Genomic DNA, 11,899 nt, shown 5'->3' on the forward strand with positions numbered 1-11,899 from the left:
CAGATGAGAAAGGAGCCTGGGAAAACAAGCAAAGAAGAGCGTTTTGGCAGTAAGAACGAAGATACAAAGTTTGTACAAGGGGCCAATAAACATTTGGGCAAACTTACTCAAATTTACTCCAAGAAATGCAAAATCTTAGCAACATAGCAGATGGGCAAAACTTTAAAAATGTGATATTACCCAACGGTAGCAAAGATGTAGAAAAAGAGGCTCTCATACACGCATTAATGCGTGAGATTACACAGACACTTTGGATGGAAATTTGACATTCAGTAAAACTGAAAATGAACATATGTATTTTGTTTTATGGTGGCACAGGCTTAGCCTGATGTGGGACTCGATCCCAGGACCCTGAGATCATGACCTGAGCCAAAGGCAGCGGCTTAACCCACTGAGCCACCCAGGTGGCTCACAATATTATTGACTATATTATTGACTAGAATCCCTATGTGGTACTCTTCCCCACCATGACCTGTTGTTGTTTTTTTTTAAATAACTGGGAGTTTGTACCTCTTAATCCCCTTCATCTGATTCACCCGTATCTGTTTTCCTTTGAGCAAGCCAGTAGTTCCACCTGTGAGAAAAATGTAAACATGTATGTGAACGATGTAAGAATCATTGTGCAGGGGGCGCCTGGGTGGCTCAGTGGGTTGAAACCTCTGCTTTCTGGGATCAAGCCCCGCATCGGGCTCTCTGCTCAGCGGGGAGCCTGCTTTCCCCTCTCTCTCTGCCTGCTAGTGATCTCTGTCTGCCAAATAAATAAAAATTAAAAAAAAAAAAAGAATCATTGTGCAGTACTGTTCATGAGAGCAAAAACTGTACAGGCCTAGCTGTCCATTACAGGTTAAATAGATTACGGTATGCTATGCCACAATCTATGTGATTAAGGAAATAGATCTCCATTTGTGGTTATGTTAAAAAAAATATCTCCCAAAATACTAGGAGGAAGCAAAATGTAAAAATGGCATAGATTATAGGGACCGATCCGTGGAAAAATTTAATAGCACACATATGGGGGCGCCTGGGTGGTTCAGTTGGTTAAACGGCTGTTTTTGGCTCAGGTCATGATCTCAGGATCCTGGGATCGAGCCCCATGGTCGGGGTCCCTGCTCAGTGGGAAGCCTGCTTCTCCCTCTGCCTTTGCTGCTTCCCCTGTTTGTGCTCCCTAGTTCACGCTCTCTTTCAAATAAATGAATAAAATCTTTTTTTAAAAAAGCACATATATGGGGGCGCCTGAGTGGCTCAGTGGGTTTAGCCGCTGCCTTCAGCTCAAGTCATGATCTCAGGGTCCTGGGATCGAGTCCCACATCGGGCTTTCTGCTCCGCGGGGAGCCTGCTTCCCCCTCTCTCTCTGCCTGCCTCTCTGCCTACTTGTGATCTGTCAAATAAAAAAAAAAAAAAGGGACGCCTGGGTGGCTCAGTGGGTTAAGCCGCTGCCTTCGGCTCAGGTCATGATCCCAGCGTCCTGGGATCGAGTCCCACATCGGGCTCCTTGCTTGGCAGGGAGCCTGCTTCTCCCTCTGCCTCTGTCTGCCATTCTGTCTGCCTGTGCTCGCTCTCTCTCCCTCTCTCTCTGACAAATAAATAAAATATTAAAAAAAAAAAAGCACATATATGTAAGGGTGCCTGGGTGGCTCAGTGGGTTAAAGCCTCTGCCTTCGGCTCATGTCATGACCTCAGGCTCCTGGGATTGAGCCCTACATTGGGCTCCCTACTTGGCAGGTAGCGTGCTTCCTCCTCTCTCTCTCTTTGCCTGACTCTCTGCCCACTTGTTATCTCTGTCTGTCAAATAAATGAATAAAATCTTTTTTTTAAAAGTGCACATATATGTAGATATATGCAAACTATTATCTGAAATGAAATATCAAACTGGGGGCACCTAGATGGCTCAGTCTGTTGAGTGTCTGCCTTCAGCTCTTGTCGTGATCCTGGGATTCTGGGATTGAGCCCCACGTCAGGCTCCCTGCTCAGTGAGGAGTCTGCTTCTCCCTCCGCCCCTCCCCCTGCTCATGCTCTCTCTCAAATAAATAAAATCTTTTTTTAAAAAAATCAAACTTTCTTTTTTTCTTTTTTTTTTAAGATTTTTATTTTATTTATTTGACAGACAGAGATCACAAGTAGGCAGAGAGGCAGGCAGAGAGAGAGGAGGAAGCACACTACCTGCCAAGCAGGGAGCCCAATGTAGGGCTCAATCCCAGGACCCTGAGATCATGACCTGAGCCAAAGGCAGAGGCTTTAACCCACTGAGCCACCCAGGTGCCCCTATTTCAGACTTTCTGAGGGATGTTTCAAGAGGAAGACATCAGGAGAGGAAAGCTTGTTTTTTGAGTTTTCTGCTATATTTAAAAATTTTTTTACTATGTGTATACATTATTTTGGTTTAAATATAAGTATACATATACATATAACATTATGCACTTAATTTTTTTAAAGATTTTATTTACTTGTCAGAGAGAGAGAGAGACCACAAGCAGGGGGAGCAGCAGGCAGAGGGAGAAGCAGGCTTCCTGCTGAGCATGGAGCCTGATTCGGGTCTCGATCCCACGACGCTGGGATCATGACCCGAGCCGAAGGCAGACACTTAACGACTGAGTCACCCAGGCATTCCAATTATGCACATTATATATAAATCGGAAATGTGTAATATACGTGAGATGCAACATATAAATGTATTTTAGTGTGTTTTGCACACCCACTACCCTGCATTCCCTCTTCTAGGATTGGCCTAAGGAAGATCATGTCCAAGTGCATTAAACTGTCTGTAAAAAGGGTCCAGCACAGTGTGGCTTAAGGGATTGGAAAGCTGAAAACGGCACAAGCATCCTGAACAACGGATTAGCTACCTGTCGCCCCATCTGGGCAACCACAATCCCTGGAGAGAAACCACGCTTTTGTGGGTGCCCACAGGACGTTAACCACTAAAGACCGACGCTTCTGGGCATTTCCATCTGGCTTCATCTTTACTTCCTTTCTGGCATTTTTCTCTATAGAATACTTTTTTGTCTTTAAACATCAGGCACAGGGCACCTGGGTGGCTGAGTGGGTTAAAGCCTCTGCCTTCAGCCCAGGTCATGATCCCAGGGTCCTGGAATCGAGTCCCGCATCGGGCGCTCTGCTCAGCAGGAAGCCTGCTTTCTCTTCTCTCTCTCTGCCTGCCCCTCTGCCTACTTGTGATCTCTTTATTTGTGTCTGTCAAATAAATAAATAAAATCTTTAAAAAAAATAAACATCAGGCACATATCACTTTTACAAAAAGTCAGGTATTTCCCAGGGAAAACGAAGAGGTCTCAAGGGAGCACAGGATGTGGGGAGAAGCTGGAGTCCAAGGGTGGATGGAAAAAAAAAAAAAGCCCGTGAGTCCCTCTCCTCCAGCTCTTCTTTGTAGCACGAACATCCTTCCCACATCCGGAATCTCTACCAGACAGCCGCCAGGACAAGAGCCCAACCAGCTGCGCCCAGCACACGAGGAGGGCTGCAGGGACATGTACAGTAGGCCGGTAGGCCATCCGCCCAGAAACTCTGGCAGCTCTAGGGCCGTTCACCAGATCTCACGGTGTAGAATTCAACTTCCTGGTATTTTCCAGAAGAAACGAATTTTCCTGTCTACAAAAACCCAGGTGTGGGACGCCTGGGTGGCTCAGTTGGTTAAGCAGCTGCCTTCGGCTCAGGTCATGATCCCAGCATCCTGGGACCGAGTCCCACATCCGGCTCCTTGCTCCGCAGGGAGCCTGCTTCTCCCTCTGACTCTGCCTTCCACTCTGTCTGCCTGTGCTCCTGCTCGCTCGCTCTCTGACAAATAAATAAATAAAATCTTTAAAAAAAAAAAAAAAACGAACAAACCCAGGTGTTAGAATATGGACACAGATGGGTGGCGGGGGGTAGGGTGGGGTGGGGAGAAGGGGGTTCAAACCACAGGAATGTGTTCTCTCACAGGCCCACAGGCCAGAAGTCTGAGATCAAGGTGCTGAGTGGACAGGGTCTTTCTGAGGCCTTTCTCCTTGGTTTTGTAGGCAGCCATCTTGGCCCTCTGTTTTCACATGGTCCCTACAGAAGGACACCAGTCATCCAGTCATATGGGATTAGGGTCTCCCTGTATGACCTTATTTTAATCATTATTTCTGTAAAGGTCTGATCTCCAAATACACTCACATTCTGAGGTCCTTGGGTTCAGGCTTAAACATGAATTTCAGGGCCACACAATTCAGCCCATGGCACAACTCAGAAGTCTACCCACATGTGAATGGATCGTCAAAGATAAGCTGTGGTCCGTCTCTCCAGTGAGGTACAATATAGCCAAAAAGGAGCGAACTAACACCCACAATGACAGGGGTGCGTATCCCAGACACAAAAGAAACTATTCCACAGGGTACCGTTTGTGGGAAATTCTCAAACAGGCAAGACCAAACGATAATGAAATCAGAACTGAGATGAGCTCTGAGGGTGGAGAGGTGCCAGCACCTTCCAGGGTGATGGGAATCTCCTACAAGTCCATCTGAGCCATGGAGGACACCAGCAGGTGTAAAAGGCAATCCAACTGTACACCTATAAGATCTGTACCCTTTAATGAAATCTGGAGAGGAACAAAGCAAGGTTTGTTCACTCCATCTCAGTTCTATCCAAAGCACTTTTCTCTCTTTAAAAATCGCCTTGTTGGGGCACCTGGGTGGCTCAGTGGGTTAAAGCCTCTGCCTTTGGCTCAGGTCATGATCTCAGGGTTCTGGGATGGAGCCCCGCATCGGGCTCTCTGCTCGGCCGGGAGCCTGCTTCCCCCCTCTCCCCACCGCCTGCCTCTCTGCCTACTTGTGATCTCTATCTGTCAAATAAATACATAAAATCTTAAAAAAAAAAAATCACCTTGTTCGTTGTGGATTTTGTCTGCCTGGTTTGGTCTCAGAGCAGGAAGGGACACTGTTGGTTTATCATCCCACCATGTGCCCAGACGAGGCACCGGGTCTGGAATAGAGTCGGTGTGCAGCCAGCAGTTGTAGGACACTATCTACCTAAGTTTTCTAGTCACAGATGACCACGTGAGAATGTGGACGAAGCTGACAGATGGCGGCAGGATGTGGAGCATCGTCACGACTTAAAAAGGGAAACAGATGCTCACCATCCATTCTGGTGATTCTGGGATGCACTGCATTTTTTCTATAGCTTGCCTTTCTTCAAAAACTCCAAACATGGGGCGCCTGGGTGGCTCAGTGGGTTGGGCGGCTGCCTTCGGTTTGGGTCCTGGGATCGAGCCCCACGTCGGGCTCCCTGCTTGGTGGAGAGCCTGCTTCTCCCTCTGCCTGCTCGTGCTCTCTAGCTCTCTGTTAAATAAAGAAATATTTAAAAAAAAATACAATAAGGGGCACCTGGGTGGCTCAGTGGGTTAAAGCCTCTGCTGTTGGCTCAGGTCATGAACCCAGGGTTCTGGGATCGAGCCCCGCATCGGGCTCTCTGCTCAGCAGGGAGCCTGCTTCCCCCTTCTCTCTCTCTGCCTGCCTCTCTGCCTACCTGTGATCTCTGTCTGTCAAATAAATAAATAAATAATCTTTAAAATTAAAAAAAAAAAACACAAAACAATAAAAAACCCCCCTACAAACATGCTTGAGAGAGAAAAGCAGGTTGCAGATAGCTATGTGCGGTAAGATAGCACTAACCAAATATTTTTAAAGACCTAGAGCACATGAGGTTTATGGACTCACAAATGCGGGAGCGGTGGAAAAACTTGGACAGGAAGAAGACACGGCAAGCAACGCTCTCCTAGTGGTTATGTCTGGGGAAGTCACAGAGGGGGATCTGGGAGGCACACAAAAGGGTTATAGCGGTGCCTTGCATGTTTATGTCATTATGTCATTTGTCATTATGTCATGCGGTGGGAAACAGCAGGGAAGTTGCTACAAAAAACCACACAGAATCAGCACGTGATCCAGCGATCCCACTTCTGGGCACACCCTCAAAGGAGTTGAAAGCAGGGACACACACGGATATTTGTACCTGTGCCCAAAGTAGCAGGGAACACTTTGGCAAAAAGCAGAAGCAGCCCCAGTGTCTGTTGACAGATGAATGGGCACATAAAACATGGTCCATCCAGCCAATGGACCGTTATTCAGCCTTAAAAAGGAAGGACTTTCGGACACCTGCTAAGACCCAGAAGAACCTTAAGGCCACTGTGCTCAGTGAACCAAGCCAGTCACAAAAGGACAAAAACTGCAGGATTCCACTTATAGGGGCTCTCTAGAGTCAAGTTCACCGAGACAGGAAGCAGGTGGTGGGAGCCAGGGTTGGGGGAGGGGGATGGGCAGTCAGGTGTTTCATGGGGCAGAAGTTCTGTTTGGGAAGATGAGAAAGTTCTGGAGACAGATGGTGGGGATGGCTGCACAACTGTGGAAATGTGTTTTGTTTTGTTTTGTTTTTTAGATTTTATTTATTTATTTGACAGAGCACAAGTAGGCAGAGAGGCAGGCAGAGAGAGAGAGAGGAGGAAGCAGGCTCTCCGCCGAGCGGAGAGTCCGACGCGGGGCTCGATCCCAGGACCCTGGGATCACGACCTGAGGCGAAGGCAGAGGCTTTAACCCACTGAGCCACCCAGGCGCCCCAATAAATAAAATCTTTAAAAAAAATTGAGAGAAGGGACTCGGGTCCCCCTACACCAGTGCTCACGGGGCCATTGCCCACAATAGCCCATGGAAACCACCAAGAGTTCCCTGATGGACACAGGAACGTGTGGTGTGTCGGACAATGAGGTGTTATTCAGCCTAAAAGATAATGAATGTCTGGCACTTGCCACAACATGAATGAATGTCGAAAACATGCTAAGTGAGGGACGCCTGGGTCACTCAGTCGGTTAAGTGTCCAACTCTTGATTTTGGCTCAGGTCATGATCTCGGGGTCCTGGGATTGATCCCCGCATTTGGCTCCGTGCTCAGCGGGGGCGTCTGCTTGAGAATCTCTTTCCCCCCTCCCTCTGTCCCTTCCCCTGCTCTAATAAATTTAAGACTTCATTAAATGTAAGATTTAATAAATAAAGCCATAAAAAAAGCAAAACCATGCTCAGTGAAAGAAACCAGATACAAAAGGACGAATACAGGATTCCAATGGGAGGTGCCGGGAGAGCACAAGCTCGGACAGAAAGGAGAGTAGAGGGGGTTGGCAGATAAGGAGTTAGTGTTTAACGACTCTGTTTGGGATAAAAATGTGCTGGAAAGTGCAGTGAGGGTTGCACAACAGTGTGAATGCAGTTAAATGGGAACTGAATAATACACTTTAAATGCTTTATAAAAAAAAACAAGCAAACAAAAACCACGTTAAAAAAAAACCCCAAACCCAGCGAAGATTCTTGATTGAATAAATTAGATTAGGGGTTACAAAAATGAGCATCTAAATCTATTCTTTCAGCTGATTTACTAACGGCCATTCTGTTGGAGACAGGAGCTTTCTCACCAGCGGGCACCACCAGCTTCTCATTAAATATAGTTCTTGCCAGAAAGGCCTGATTTCCCCCCTTTTAATGATTTCGAAGTACATGATCCTGTTTAACAGTCACCTCAAATGGTAACGAGACTCTGAGCCACCCGTGGATTTCATTGATTAGAGGCACACTAAAATCTACTACAACCCGTGTTCTTGTCAATTCTCCAAGTCCACGAGGTTTTTCTTCCTGGGAGAAGGCTGAGTTGAACTCTGATGGAAGATTCCCTGCCAGGCAGCCCGAGAGGTAGAAGTTGCTGGAAGCCATGTCCCCTCCCTCAGCCCCAGGAGTGCCACAGGAGTGTGGTCCACAGCCTGGCTCAGACCGGTGCTCTTGGGGTACACGAAGGCAGATGTACCTGACAGGCAACCACACCCTTAGGCCACCCCGGAGGGACAGGCCACTGCCCAGCTCAGACCCCATCGCCAAGCCAGAGCACAAAACAGTTTCTATGCCTCACGCTAAAGTGAATCTTCAGGGGCGCCTGGGTGGCTCAGTGGCTTTAAAGCCTCTGCCTTTGGCTCAGGTCATGATCCCAGGGTCCTGGGATCGAGCCCCGAATCGGGCTCTCTGATCAGCCGGGAGCCTGCTTCCCCCATCCCCCGCCTGCCTCTCTGCCTACTTGTGATTTCTGTCTGTCAAATAAATCAATAAAATCTTTTTTTTTTTTTAAGATTTTATTTATTCATTTGACACAGAGAGATCACAAGTAGGCAGAGAGGCAGGCAGAGAGAGAGAGAGGAGGAAGCAGGCTCCCCGCGGAGCAGAGAACCCGATGCGGGACTCGATCCCAGGACCCTGAGATCATGACCTGAGCCGAAGGCAGCGGCTTAACCCACTGAGCCACCCAGGCGCCCAAATCAATAAAATCTTAAAAAAAAAAAAAAAAGTGATTCTTCACATTGTTCTTGGTATTGAGTTGTATACCTGAAGCAAAGACTTCAGCTGGAAAAGTATGATAATAAGGGAAATCAGCAGGTTGGCTAGATTAAAAAAAAGTAACAACAAAAAAACCCCACACAGTATACAAAGTCAATAATCAATACAAGGGGTGCCTGGGTGGCTCAGTGGGTTAACACTCTGCTTCGGCTCAGGTCATGATCTCAGGGTCCTGGGATTGAGCCCCATGTTGGGCTCTCTGCATAGCCGGGAGCCTGCTTCCCCCTCCCCCTCTGGCTACCTGTCTGACTACTTGTGATCTATGTCTGTCCAATAAATAAAAAATAATAATCAATACAAAGGGTGCCCAGGTGGCTCATTCGTTAACCATCTACCTTCTGCTCGGGTCATGATCCCAGAGTGCTGGGATCGAGCCCCGCATCGGGCTCCATGCTCAGCAGGCAGCCTGCTTCTCCCTCTCCCCCTGCTTGTGTTCCCCCTCTCACTGTATCTCTCTGTCAAATAAATAAATTTAAAAAAAATAAAAATCAATACAAGTCAATCTTTCTATAGAGGCAAAGGACTACTACTTAGAAAATAACATCCTTCCCCTCCCCACCCCTCAAAAAAAAAACAAAAAACAAAAAACAAAAAAGAAATCCCATTTATGTTGATGATGGAAGGATTAAATACCTAGGAATCAAGTTAAGAAATCTGCAGTATCAGGGCGCCTAGATAGCTCGGTTGGATAAGTGCCAGGGGGCTTGATTTCGGCTCAGGTCATGATCTGGGATCCTGAGTTCCAACCCCACCTCAGGCTCTGCACTTAGCGCAGAGGTGGCTTGGGATTCTTTCCCTCTTTCCTCCCCCCGCCCCCCCCACCACACACTCTCTCTCTCAAATAAATAAAATCTTAAAAAAAAAAACCAAAAAAACCTTAAAAAAGGATCTGCAGTGTTTATGTTAAGACTGAAATGTTGACGGATAAAAATATCTGTAACCAGGGCAGACCCTATTCTTAGAAAGGCAGGGTTGTCATTAGCTCAGTCTCCCCCAGAAGTCTGTACATTTAATGGGATCACTATAAAAATACCCAAAGGTTTTTTAGAAGATATGCCAAATCTAAAGTTTTTTTTTTTTTTTTTTTTAAGATTTTATTTACTTATTTGACAGAGAGAGACTCGGCGAGAGAGGGAACACAAGCAGGGGGAGTGGGAGAGGGAAAAGCAGACTCCCTGCTGAGCACGGAGTCTGAAGCGGGGTTCAATCCTGGGACCCTGGGATCATGACCTGAGCCAAAGGCACATGCTCAACTGTATGAGCCTCCCAGGTGCCCCAAATAAAATCTTTAAAAAAAAAAGCAAAAAGAGTAGTAAAAGGGATGTGGGTTCATTTATCAAAATACAAGCTGTATGTTCAGGACTGGTTTCCTATTGGACCTCGACAGAATGAAGACAGAACCAGACCAGGGGCCCAGCAAGACATGCACAGGTAGAATAGCTTTCGAAGTGTAGTTCCAGTCAATGTTACTGTTCGTAGCAGGAAAAAATAAAATGCACACGCTGTACTTGGGCAGAGCAGGACTTCGGGAGGTAAGGATTCTATTGTCTTGATCAAAGGGTTTAGGAATGGGGAAAAAGGTTTAACATACTTCACTCTACTCACAATATACTTCTTTTTCCTTTTTTTAAGAGGGGGACAGAGGGAGAAAGAGAATCCTGATGCAGACTCCCCGCTCAGTGTGTCCTGACACGGGGTTCAATCCCAGGACCCTGAGATCAGGAGCTCAGCCAAGATCAAGATGCTTAACCAACTGAGCCACCCAGGCGCCCCTCACAATATACTTTCTAAATTAATTTTTAGTGTAAAAAAAGAAAAAAAAAGAAAATTAGGTGGGCAAACTGAAGGTCTGACAGGAAATAAAATCTGATGGGGGAACTTTACCAAGCTGTTGTGTTCACCACGTGCATTTGTTACCTGGTCAGTAAATAAGCTGAGGTGTTTATTTTCATCCTTACAGAAGCAACATTAAAACCGAGGGACCTGGGGCGCCTGGGTGGCTCAGTGGGTTAAGCCTCTGCCTTCAGCTCGTGTTATGATCTCAGGGTCCTGGGATCGAGCCCCACATCAGGCTCTCTGCTCAGCAGGGAGCCTGCTTTGCCCCCCACCCCCGCCTGCCTCTCTGCCTACTTGTGATCTCTGTCAAATAAATAAGTACAATCTTAAAAAAAAACAAAACAAAAAACTGAGGGGCCAAACAAAACAAAATAAAACAAATAACGAGGGGCCATAGAAATACGGAAGAAAGCACTAGTTTCTGATCTGGGGGTAGGGAGGACCTTTACACTTTGCCTCTGAATAACAGAAAAGCAGACACATGTAAATCTAATCCCTAAAAATAAGATTCCTATACGGCAAAGATAGGACAACTCGATCCAAGTAACAATCAAGGGGAAAATCGAATCCCCAAAAGGCAATCAGCAAAGACCAACTCACGAGGCATCAGGGACAGGGAACACCTTCCAGTGGCCACCCGACACCTGAAAATGTTCAATCGCTCTTTAAAATGCTAACAAGGCTCTCTCTAGGTCACTGAGGAGGACTAAAGAAGCAAAAGCCAGGGTAGGCTAAAGGGAAGTTCGCACTGTTCGCAATGTTTGCACGTTAAAACCTCTAGACGGGTAGGTTGGTCCCATGATCTGAAGTAGAAACAGGAAACACTCACACTCAATGATCAGGCGCCCCCAGGTGTTTCCCTGGAGGAGACGGAAAAGCGCGCCCAGGGATGTTCAGCGCAGCGCTGTTTACAACAGGAAGGAAGCATCTAGGCCCTGAGCAAGAAGGTAGTTTTAAGTTTTACAGTTGAACTGGGTTTGGTCCTTCACTCTTATGAGCAGAGACTTTCACTCACTGAGGGGAAAGTGACAGCTAAAGGGCCACCAGGGGCGCCATTTACCGGTAGTGGTGGTAGGAGGGGCGTCCTCACCCTAGCAGTGGTTCCCTGTGTCGGGAGCGCCGCTGACTAACTTCTTTGTCCCCTTCTGCTTTGTTGGCGTTTTATAGCAAGTCCTTTCCCAAAGACAAACCAAAGGAAAGGTCTGTCTTAGAATTCGGTAGGACTGAATTAGGCTGAACGCCCAGGAAGCCTACCTAAAAAATTTAGTTTGTCTGTGGGCACCAGGCCAGGGCTCCAAGCCACTCTTCTCCTTTCTCCACCATCCACTACACAGGGCTTCTATCCTCATAGTCACAAGATGGCTGCTGTGCCACCAGGCATCCCCTTCCATTCCAGAGCAAAGAAAGGCTATGCTTGGGAAGGCCAATGAAGACTGCTCCCTTAAAAGGCTTTCCTGGAAGCCACACTAACAAATTCCACTTGCGTCTCCTTGGCCATACCTGTCACAAGTTGACCCCCACCCCAAGCATGGACACTGCACCCCAGGAGTGATCTAACTTCCGCCTGACCACTCTGTGGAGTCCCCTTCAGCCCTGAGGAGCCCATGCGCACCCAGATGCGGCTGCGAGTCAGCTGGAATCCCCTCGGAAATCACAAGTCACCAGCCAGGG

The sequence above is a fragment of the Mustela erminea genome, chromosome 1 (genome assembly GCF_009829155.1).
Source record: "Mustela erminea isolate mMusErm1 chromosome 1, mMusErm1.Pri, whole genome shotgun sequence".
NCBI classification, from domain to species: Eukaryota; Metazoa; Chordata; class Mammalia; order Carnivora; family Mustelidae; genus Mustela; species Mustela erminea.